Genomic DNA, 10,609 nt, shown 5'->3' with positions numbered 1-10,609 from the left:
ACAGCTCGAATTTCCTCCGTAGACGAATGTATAATCTCGAGGTACGGGCTGCTTGATTCGCCCTGCCCGTTGCGACCAGAACGATCAACCTGTCGAACTCGAGCTGGCCTTGCGAATTCACTCTTCTCTACATTTCCACGGTATTCTCTTTCGTTTCTCACAGCGAATATTGACAAAGGGGGGGTGGGGTCGGCCTTAAATCGCGTAAGGTTTTGGGTACGTTTTCTTACCTAATGGTTCCGGAAAAGTAATTTTAGTTTCAATTTCCCGAAATCCAGTTAAATGGATTATAATATAAACCTTTAAAAGAATTTTAATAACTGAGAAAATGCAATGTAAAGATTATTACGTAAGGATGGAGGGGGAGAGGGTTGGGATATTAAATCTTACGAATTCTTATACCGGGGAAGGGTGGGGGTTAAGGACAGCCCTCAAGCGTCACATATAAGTATCCTTCATCGCGTACCTAACATATTTCCATGTATTTGATTTTTACGGAACAATATTATTTCCGTCGTTCTATCAAATTTTCTCAGGGACCGATGCTAATAATTGACTGTAACAGTTTGCTCTTAAAAGTTGTTACGCGCACATGGCCACGGGCGAGGAATTACAGCGAAACCGACTTGCGAGATCAAAGTTTTCGCGATCTTCGGAAGACTAACGAGAACGAACGAGGCTTTCCCTCCACCGAGTCTTGCTCAATTTTGGAAAACTTTTCGGCGCGGTATTTGCGCGAAAGTTCGCCAACTCCCGGCCGGAAGTGCTTCGAAATCGTCGCGGAACCCTCGGAACGTGCCGACTGCTGTAAAGCAAGTACTCGGGCGTTTATATTGCCGGCGAGGAAATCGTAGCAGCTTGTATTCAGGGCCCGCGTCTGATCATTCCTCGACCTTCTCTACTTAATCCTCGTTCCCCTTAATTCGGACACGTTCAACTCGCCTGATTTCTATCTTCCTAGATTTTTCGTGGCTCGTCGAAGCTTCCACACCTGACTTTGAAATAATTCCACAAATTATTCAGTATTCATTGAGACTCATTGGTAAATTATTCTTACGATCTTTTCGCGTCTTTGCGGATTAAGATCTTAAAGGAGATTATTCTATTTGGAAACGTAGGAAAGAATAAAAGATTGATTCTATCGGAGAATATTCTGGTAATTGAATTAAAGAAGGATACATAAGGCTGTTTGCAAGGAAATTAAATAGTTTGCTTGTTATTTATTACAGATTAGTTGCCGGATTAAAAGGGAGGTTTAAAAACTTTCATTGAAGATGAAAGCGCGTTCATTTGTAAACCCTGTGCTATTTTCGAGGAATTAATTGAAAAGGTAATGAGCAGTCGTGTTCTTTTTAGAGATATTCTGTTCCAACATCGATTCATTATTTCACTGACGTCAGAGATTACGTTTCGTTGTAAAATTGAAGCTGGTGTAATGTAATATTTAAAATGGAAGCTCTCTGTGGATATGGCATAAAAGTTCGTCCAGCAACGAAGTCAATATAGAAGCAATTACGAGGAAATAAACGATATAACAAAATGTATACCATGAAAGGGCTGCAACCATCATTTCGCGACGAAGTTAATCGAATTTCAAAGTTACCTCGATAGAGCAAATGGAGGAATGAAATTTTCGCATCGATGCAGTCCAGCGGCAATATTTTTCCCCGAGGGAAGGGGTGTTTTCGCGAAACTTTCGGTAAAGAGATAATTGCGCGCGACATGTTTTGGAGTTCGCCAAGGAATTCGGATGGTCAATAGAATTTGTTTACCCTGGGAAGAATTTCCACGAGCTTGGAAGCTGATATATCCCCGTCAATCCCGTACACGTTACAAATGCTTTCAGGATCCTCCTATCACCATTTAATATCGCAGATATTCGTCGACGTTAAACAGAGCACATTTATTGCGACATTCCACGAAGCAAGCATTACGATGGTCTCTTGTAGCAAACAACGGATAAGGACGAAACTCGCGGAAAATTTAATCCTTCTCACAGAATATTCAAACAACAGATGCGTTAAAATCAACCCTACTGCAACCCTCCAATCTGTTCCGACCCGATCACGTTCCCATTACTCCAGAAACCTCTAAAAATGATACAAAACACTTGTTGCTATTATGTATGCTCCTCCTTACAGAATACTATTAAAAGTACTAATCACGATTAATTCGTTTGTCGATAGACAAGAGAACAAATCGAATTGAGGGAAATACGAAGAGTGGGGTGGAGTGGAGAAAGTTTCTTTATATTTCGACGTCTCTGCGGCGTGTTAAAAATTGCATAGTGGGGGGAGACACAGGGAACTCGAAGAAGGAGGATCGACGAGGAAGGCGGATAATATTTATCCTCCAGTGGTGCATTGGTCCGCGAGTTTTTCGCGTCTGTCCATAAATCAACCCTTAACGTTCGTCCCTTTGTGATCTTCGACTGTCTCCCTCCTCCCGCATCTGCCTCGGCTAGACTTTTTTCTCGAAAGAGGAACTTTCCACTTCCTCCTTTCGCCGAATCGGGCAGTGTCTCTCACCCCCGCGCGCAGCGGGGTAGCGATATGGATTTCTGCTTAGCCAGGGGGAGAAAAGTTACGCTCGTAAAACTAACAACAATTCCGTGGGACGCTGGGGAGTCAACAACCCAGGGATGTGGTTGTTGAAGGGTAAACCCCTCGCACGATTTCTGCGGCTGTTTGCAGGGGAGAGTTGGTTAATTGCGCTCCAAGGGGGGATTAAAGAAATTTGTAGTAAATTAAAATGCTTTTGCTGTTCTTTATTATCCTTTATAATTGTTTCTCCTAATTTGTGTCTGGTTATTCTTCAGCACACACGTTTCCACGTGTGTATTAGTGGAATAACGATTCATTTACAACTATTATCTTTGTCTCTGTATTAATAAATACTGATTTTGTGTTCGAGGGATGAAAATTCAAAGCTCAAGGATATAGTGGCTGAACAGTAAAAGCGTTTCAGGTTTAAATTTAAAACGTCAAGGATTGCGAGCTTCCGAGCTTCAAAATTTCAAGGGTCTGAAAATTTCGGAGCTAAACATTTTAGCCACTTGAATTCTCAAACTTTAAAATAATTACACATTTAATCGCAGACCACGGTCAATATGACTGTGATTTCTTAATTACAGCCGATCATGGACCGTAACTCCACAATGATAACACCACAAACGAAGTTGCGTTCCAACTATCGTTACACAGGCGTTGAAAACCAACGGAAAGACTTGACAGCTTAAAGAATCTTAGAAGAACGAGGATAAACATCGTGTTTGCGTGTCTCCGCCTTTTATCCCCGAAGAAAGGCGTTAAAGTGTTCTCAGTGGACTTGGAAATACTCTCAGGTACTCGTCCAGTATTTGTGTTCGACGCTACGTGACCGATCCTCTTCCTGGACCAACCCATTCGCGACACTTTACTTTTCTACGTCACTCCCGCACCTAGTGGGCTGTCTCCTAGGTCCCCTCTTCTCTTAAAGCAGCTACGTCGACAAAGAATCAATTCTGAGCAAGATTAAAAACTCTCATACTTTAGATCCAGTGACAGTTCTTCATTATATGGATCATCTAAAATCTAAAAAAAAAACAGAATACAAAAATATATTAACAGCACTGGGGACAAAAAAGCTTGAACACTGGAAACTTGTAGGAAAAATAAGATATTTCTGCAATTATGTTTTCAAACTTTCTTTTCGTTATCGATGTAATTATTTATTTCTCTGAGCCTTGTCTGTTCAATTTTTATTTAAGTCAGAATCGAGGAGCAGGGTGGCTTACAAGTTTGTATGACATAAATTCAAAAGAGGAGGATGAAGAAACGAGGCTCCTTTTCAGGTAATGGTAATCGTTTAGGGAAGATAAGATTCAAACGATATCTGATCGTGGAAAGCTCGAGTATGAGCAACGGCTTTAACGCTCGTGGCTGCAGTTTCCACAGGGAAACGTCGAACATTTCAGCGGGGATGCATTTTAATGCATCGTTTGCATAATCGCGCGGAGTGTTTCTTTTTCACTTTGCAGTGGCTTCTGCGCTCCAGCGCGTCGCATTCTCATCCTAAGCACTGTTTAAAGAACTCCTCGCCCTTTGCTTTCTTTCCCACGTCGTTCCTCGAGCTCCCTTTAACTGGAATTTTTAGGCGAATCGAGGAACGAAGTACGATGACAGTAATGCTGCTTTCCTTGTCTTTTTACAGGGAAAGGATTCGTCGAGGAACGTGAAGTAAAATTGTGAATTGGTACGTATGAGAAGGTACTTAGTTGGTTCTGTTTTGTTCTTCCTATAACGTATGTGGAAAGTTTGTAATGCTTTAGGACCTTCAGGTAATTTTGTTATTTAGTCGACAATGTGCCTGCCAGTTAAATTTAAAATTGTTAAGGGGCATTGTAATCATGTATTTAGAAGTTGTGAATATTAAATGTAAATTGTAAATTTATGTGGTGTATATTGCTTAAGATACTTTGCGATCGAAGTGTTGTAAATAATGAGTTTGTGGAGATCGTAGATTTGTAAATTTGTATGGTGTTTAAAGTAATTTGTATTGTTTGCGGATTATTATAACAATATATTAAGATAAACGTTAATTAAGTGGTGCGTTGTATATTGTATAAGGGAAGATTTGTATTTTTATAGTTTTCAAAGGCTTCGAATGTAATAATAATATGTGAGTATGTTGCTAATTTCCTACTATAAACTGCTGGTTTCTGTCAGTAATTTATGCACTTCTAAACTTGCATCTCATGACTTAATCCTGTAAATATATTCAGTAATAACTTTTGCGCGCGTGTTATGTATAATTCACTAGTAATAAATAATTATTCGATATGATAATTCTGCGCGCCGCTATTATTCATTTTCGTATTCATATTATTCAGAAATTTATTGGATTTCTGTCAGTAATGTGTGGACTCTGCGTCTACTTAATAGCTACCTTAACTAAAGAGAACACAGAAAATGTGTGGTGAAATAAAATACTTTAAATACAAAGGGAGTCTTGAAATACAAAAGCTGAATCTTTAAATTGTTAGACCTCGGCTTCCAAATTTACACATACAGTGTTGTAATTTCTGAATAGTATTCCATGGGCACTAGTTGCAAAATATTCTTCAATATCGACTTATTAACAAAGGAAATCTATGGTATTCTTAAGGAAATACCATAGATATTTGAAATTTGGATAGGAATATGTAAAAGGTATTTCTGAATAATAATACAGTTTGTTTCAAGTTTCTTTCAATATATTTGCATAAAAGGCCTTTACAGTGTTACAATAAAGTATAAGGTATATAAAGTCACTATTTTCTTGTGATTACTATCAAGGTTTCCATCATTCCGTCGAAATATTCCGAAGTTAAAACCTGTAAGAAGAAAAATATTTTTAGTAACTTGACTTGTCTATTATTGAACATGGGAGAAACGTTACAACAGTTTGTCACGTATGAAAATATATTAGTAAAGGGAATAATTTTTATGTGCAACATGTTGGTTGAAATTAGTCGTTTTAGATTTTGTTTCCGGTAAGATTTAATATTAATTCCTACCACTCGTAGCACTGTAATCTTATTTTAGAATCAGTCGGTAACGTTGGGTGCGACACGAGAAGCGGCCAATTCAGCAACTACCTACTCTGAAATCTGTTGAAATGCTGTGCGTGTTGCGTGCTTGTATATGTGTGACATGTTTAGAGTTTAGAGTGTGCCAATGCGATGTAACTAATCTCACATACTGTAACTAGAGCGATTATTAATCGTGTATATTTCTGCTTTACAGGTAAGGAATTTTTACATAAAAGACGTTAAACCGGCTGCATTTTCGACTGGGTTCATTGATATGAAATTTGCACAAGATACTGCTTCAGCCGAACCCAGACCTAACCCAGACCTTTTTTTTTTACGTGGAGAAATCCCTAACGGATACCTCTAACCCTCACCTGGACCTTTTTTTTTTTTTTTTCGTGGAGAAATCCCTAACAGATACCCCTAACCCTCCCCTAACCCAAACCTAACCCAGTTACACTTGTAACATTTCATTGTATTGCATTTCACTTATTTGAATAAATTGCAGTTAAGTGGTAAAAGAGTTTTTTTATTTAACGAGCACTACTTACTCCTTCCTATTCCAAATCACATATAAAAGACATGCTAAAAAGAACACCTAAAAAGATCCTTCCACGCAGAGTGGTTTTAAAAATCTTCGCATAAAGCACTACTTTAAATATGCCATTCAATACTCTCAAACTCTATCGACTTTCGTTCAAGGCTTCTACTTCTCTTCAGAGACATTATTTTGCGCTACCTCTTTTCACGTCATGTTCTCCTGTTACAAAGCCCAATTTTGTGCATTCTGAAAATTTTTGCCAGATTTTGGCCCAGGTATCAGGAGAACATGAAGCGAAAGGAGGTATTCTGAATTTCAGCTTCGAAGGCATCCTCGATTCTCTCTCCGAAGACATTACTTAGTGCCACCTCTTTCGACATCATGTTCTCCTGTTACAAAGCCCAATTTTGTGCATTCTGAAAATTTTTGCCAGATTTTGGCCCAGGTATCAGGAGAACATGAAGCGAAAAGAGGTATTCTGAATTTCAGCTTCGAAGGCATCCTCGATTCCCTCTCCGGAGGCATTACTTAGTGCCACCTCTTTCGACATCATGTTCTCCTGTTACAAAGCCCAATTTTGTGCATTCTGAAAATTTTTGCCAGATTTTGGCCCAGGTATCAGGAGAACATGAAGCGAAAAGAGGTATTCTGAATTTCAGCTTCGAAGGCATCGCCTTAAAGTTGCAAATAAGAGGCGCTCCAAAATTCTGCGTCTCTTCGTTAAACAGTGACTGCCTCGAAACCTCTGCGCCACTTCTCGCTCTTTAATTTGCTCTCCGGAGACATTACATAGTGCCACCTCCTTCGACATCATGTTCTCCTGTTACAAAGCCCAATTTTGTGCATTCTGAAAATTTTTGCCAGATTTTGGCCCAGGTATCAGGAGAACATGAAGCGAAAAGAGGTATTCTGAATTTCAGCTTCGAAGGCATCCTCGATTCCCTCTCCGGAGGCATTACTTAGTGCCACCTCTTTCGACATCATGTTCTCCTGTTACAAAGCCCAATTTTGTGCATTCTGAAAATTTTTGCCAGATTTTGGCCCAGGTATCAGGAGAACATGAAGCGAAAAGAGGTATTCTGAATTTCAGCTTCGAAGGCATCCTCGATTCCCTCTCCGGAGGCATTACTTAGTGCCACCTCTTTCGACATCATGTTCTCCTGTTACAAAGCCCAATTTTGTGCATTCTGAAAATTTTTGCCAGATTTTGGCCCAGGTATCAGGAGAACATGAAGCGAAAAGAGGTATTCTGAATTTCAGCTTCGAAGGCATCGCCTTAAAGTTGCAAATAAGAGGCGCTCCAAAATTCTGCGTCTCTTCGTTAAACAGTGACTGCCTCGAAACCTCTGCGCCACTTCTCGCTCTTTAATTTGCTCTCCGGAGACATTACATAGTGCCACCTCCTTCGACATCATGTTCTCCTGTTACAAAGCCCAATTTTGTGCATTCTGAAAATTTTTGCCAGATTTTGGCCCAGGTATCAGGAGAACATGAAGCGAAAAGAGGTATTCTGAATTTCAGCTTCGAAGGCATCCTCGATTCCCTCTCCGGAGGCATTACTTAGTACCACCTCTTTCGACATCATGTTCTCCTGTTACAAAGCCCAATTTTGTGCATTCTGAAAATTTTTGCCAGATTTTGGCCCAGGTATCAGGAGAACATGAAGCGAAAAGAGGTATTCTGAATTTCAGCTTCGAAGGCATCCTCGATTCCCTCTCCGGAGGCATTACTTAGTGCCACCTCTTTCGACATCATGTTCTCCTGTTACAAAGCCCAATTTTGTGCATTCTGAAAATTTTTGCCAGATTTTGGCCCAGGTATCAGGAGAACATGAAGCGAAAAGAGGTATTCTGAATTTCAGCTTCGAAGGCATCGCCTTAAAGTTGCAAATAAGAGGCGCTCCAAAATTCTGCGTCTCTTCGTTAAACAGTGACTGCCTCGAAACCTCTGCGCCACTTCTCGCTCTTTAATTTGCTCTCCGGAGACATTACATAGTGCCACCTCCTTCGACATCATGTTCTCCTGTTACAAAGCCCAATTTTGTGCATTCTGAAAATTTTTGCCAGATTTTGGCCCAGGTATCAGGAGAACATGAAGCGAAAAGAGGTATTCTGAATTTCAGCTTCGAAGGCATCCTCGATTCCCTCTCCGGAGGCATTACTTAGTGCCACCTCTTTCGACATCATGTTCTCCTGTTACAAAGCCCAATTTTGTGCATTCTGAAAATTTTTGCCAGATTTTGGCCCAGGTATCAGGAGAACATGAAGCGAAAAGAGGTATTCTGAATTTCAGCTTCGAAGGCATCGCCTTAAAGTTGCAAATAAGAGGCGCTCCAAAATTCTGCGTCTCTTCGTTAAACAGTGACTGCCTCGAAACCTCTGCGCCACTTCTCGCTCTTTAATTTGCTCTCCGGAGACATTACATAGTGCCACCTCCTTCGACATCATGTTCTCCTGTTACAAAGCCCAATTTTGTGCATTCTGAAAATTTTTGCCAGATTTTGGCCCAGGTATCAGGAGAACATGAAGCGAAAAGAGGTATTCTGAATTTCAGCTTCGAAGGCATCCTCGATTCCCTCTCCGGAGGCATTACTTAGTGCCACCTCTTTCGACATCATGTTCTCCTGTTACAAAGCCCAATTTTGTGCATTCTGAAAATTTTTGCCAGATTTTGGCCCAGGTATCAGGAGAACATGAAGCGAAAGGAGGTATTCTGAATTTCAGCTTCGAAGGCATCCTCGATTCTCTCTCCGAAGACATTACTTAGTGCCACCTCTTTCGACATCATGTTCTCCTGTTACAAAGCCCAATTTTGTGCATTCTGAAAATTTTTGCCAGATTTTGGCCCAGGTATCAGGAGAACATGAAGCGAAAAGAGGTATTCTGAATTTCAGCTTCGAAGGCATCCTCGATTCCCTCTCCGGAGGCATTACTTAGTGCCACCTCTTTCGACATCATGTTCTCCTGTTACAAAGCCCAATTTTGTGCATTCTGAAAATTTGTGCCAGATTTTGGCCCAGGTATCAGGAGAACATGAAGCGAAAAGAGGTATTCTGAATTTCAGCTTCGAAGGCATCGCCTTAAAGTTGCAAATAAGAGGCGCTCCAAAATTCTGCGTCTCTTCGTTAAACAGTGACTGCCTCGAAACCTCTGCGCCACTTCTCGCTCTTTAATTTGCTCTCCGGAGACATTACATAGTGCCACCTCCTTCGACATCATGTTCTCCTGTTACAAAGCCCAATTTTGTGCATTCTGAAAATTTTTGCCAGATTTTGGCCCAGGTATCAGGAGAACATGAAGCGAAAAGAGGTATTCTGAATTTCAGCTTCGAAGGCATCCTCGATTCCCTCTCCGGAGGCATTACTTAGTGCCACCTCTTTCGACATCATGTTCTCCTGTTACAAAGCCCAATTTTGTGCATTCTGAAAATTTTTGCCAGATTTTGGCCCAGGTATCAGGAGAACATGAAGCGAAAAGAGGTATTCTGAATTTCAGCTTCGAAGGCATCCTCGATTCCCTCTCCGGAGGCATTACTTAGTGCCACCTCTTTCGACATCATGTTCTCCTGTTACAAAGCCCAATTTTGTGCATTCTGAAAATTTTTGCCAGATTTTGGCCCAGGTATCAGGAGAACATGAAGCGAAAAGAGGTATTCTGAATTTCAGCTTCGAAGGCATCGCCTTAAAGTTGCAAATAAGAGGCGCTCCAAAATTCTGCGTCTCTTCGTTAAACAGTGACTGCCTCGAAACCTCTGCGCCACTTCTCGCTCTTTAATTTGCTCTCCGGAGACATTACATAGTGCCACCTCCTTCGACATCATGTTCTCCTGTTACAAAGCCCAATTTTGTGCATTCTGAAAATTTTTGCCAGATTTTGGCCCAGGTATCAGGAGAACATGAAGCGAAAAGAGGTATTCTGAATTTCAGCTTCGAAGGCATCCTCGATTCCCTCTCCGGAGGCATTACTTAGTGCCACCTCTTTCGACATCATGTTCTCCTGTTACAAAGCCCAATTTTGTGCATTCTGAAAATTTTTGCCAGATTTTGGCCCAGGTATCAGGAGAACATGAAGCGAAAAGAGGTATTCTGAATTTCAGCTTCGAAGGCATCCTCGATTCCCTCTCCGGAGGCATTACTTAGTGCCACCTCTTTCGACATCATGTTCTCCTGTTACAAAGCCCAATTTTGTGCATTCTGAAAATTTTTGCCAGATTTTGGCCCAGGTATCAGGAGAACATGAAGCGAAAAGAGGTATTCTGAATTTCAGCTTCGAAGGCATCGCCTTAAAGTTGCAAATAAGAGGCGCTCCAAAATTCTGCGTCTCTTCGTTAAACAGTGACTGCCTCGAAACCTCTGCGCCACTTCTCGCTCTTTAATTTGCTCTCCGGAGACATTACATAGTGCCACCTCCTTCGACATCATGTTCTCCTGTTACAAAGCCCAATTTTGTGCATTCTGAAAATTTTTGCCAGATTTTGGCCCAGGTATCAGGAGAACATGAAGCGAAAAGAGGTATTCT

At 40.9% G+C, this 10,609-nt stretch overlaps 1 long non-coding RNA gene across 1 annotated transcript; it reads left to right on the top strand.

Moving 5' to 3' along the window:
- Positions 1 to 3,155: 3,155 nt before the first annotated feature.
- Positions 3,156 to 4,471, top strand: LOC143375196 (uncharacterized). The gene is made up of 2 exons (XR_013086834.1): positions 3,156 to 3,343; positions 4,192 to 4,471. It is a non-coding gene; the product is annotated as an uncharacterized LOC143375196 (long non-coding RNA).
- The last annotated feature ends 6,138 nt before the right edge of the window (positions 4,472 to 10,609 follow it).

This window comes from Andrena cerasifolii, chromosome 12 (assembly GCF_050908995.1).
Source record: "Andrena cerasifolii isolate SP2316 chromosome 12, iyAndCera1_principal, whole genome shotgun sequence".
Taxonomy (NCBI): domain Eukaryota; kingdom Metazoa; phylum Arthropoda; class Insecta; order Hymenoptera; family Andrenidae; genus Andrena; species Andrena cerasifolii.
The sequence above is the reverse complement of the archived record's forward strand: the minus strand, read 5'-3'. Positions and strand labels throughout refer to the sequence as shown.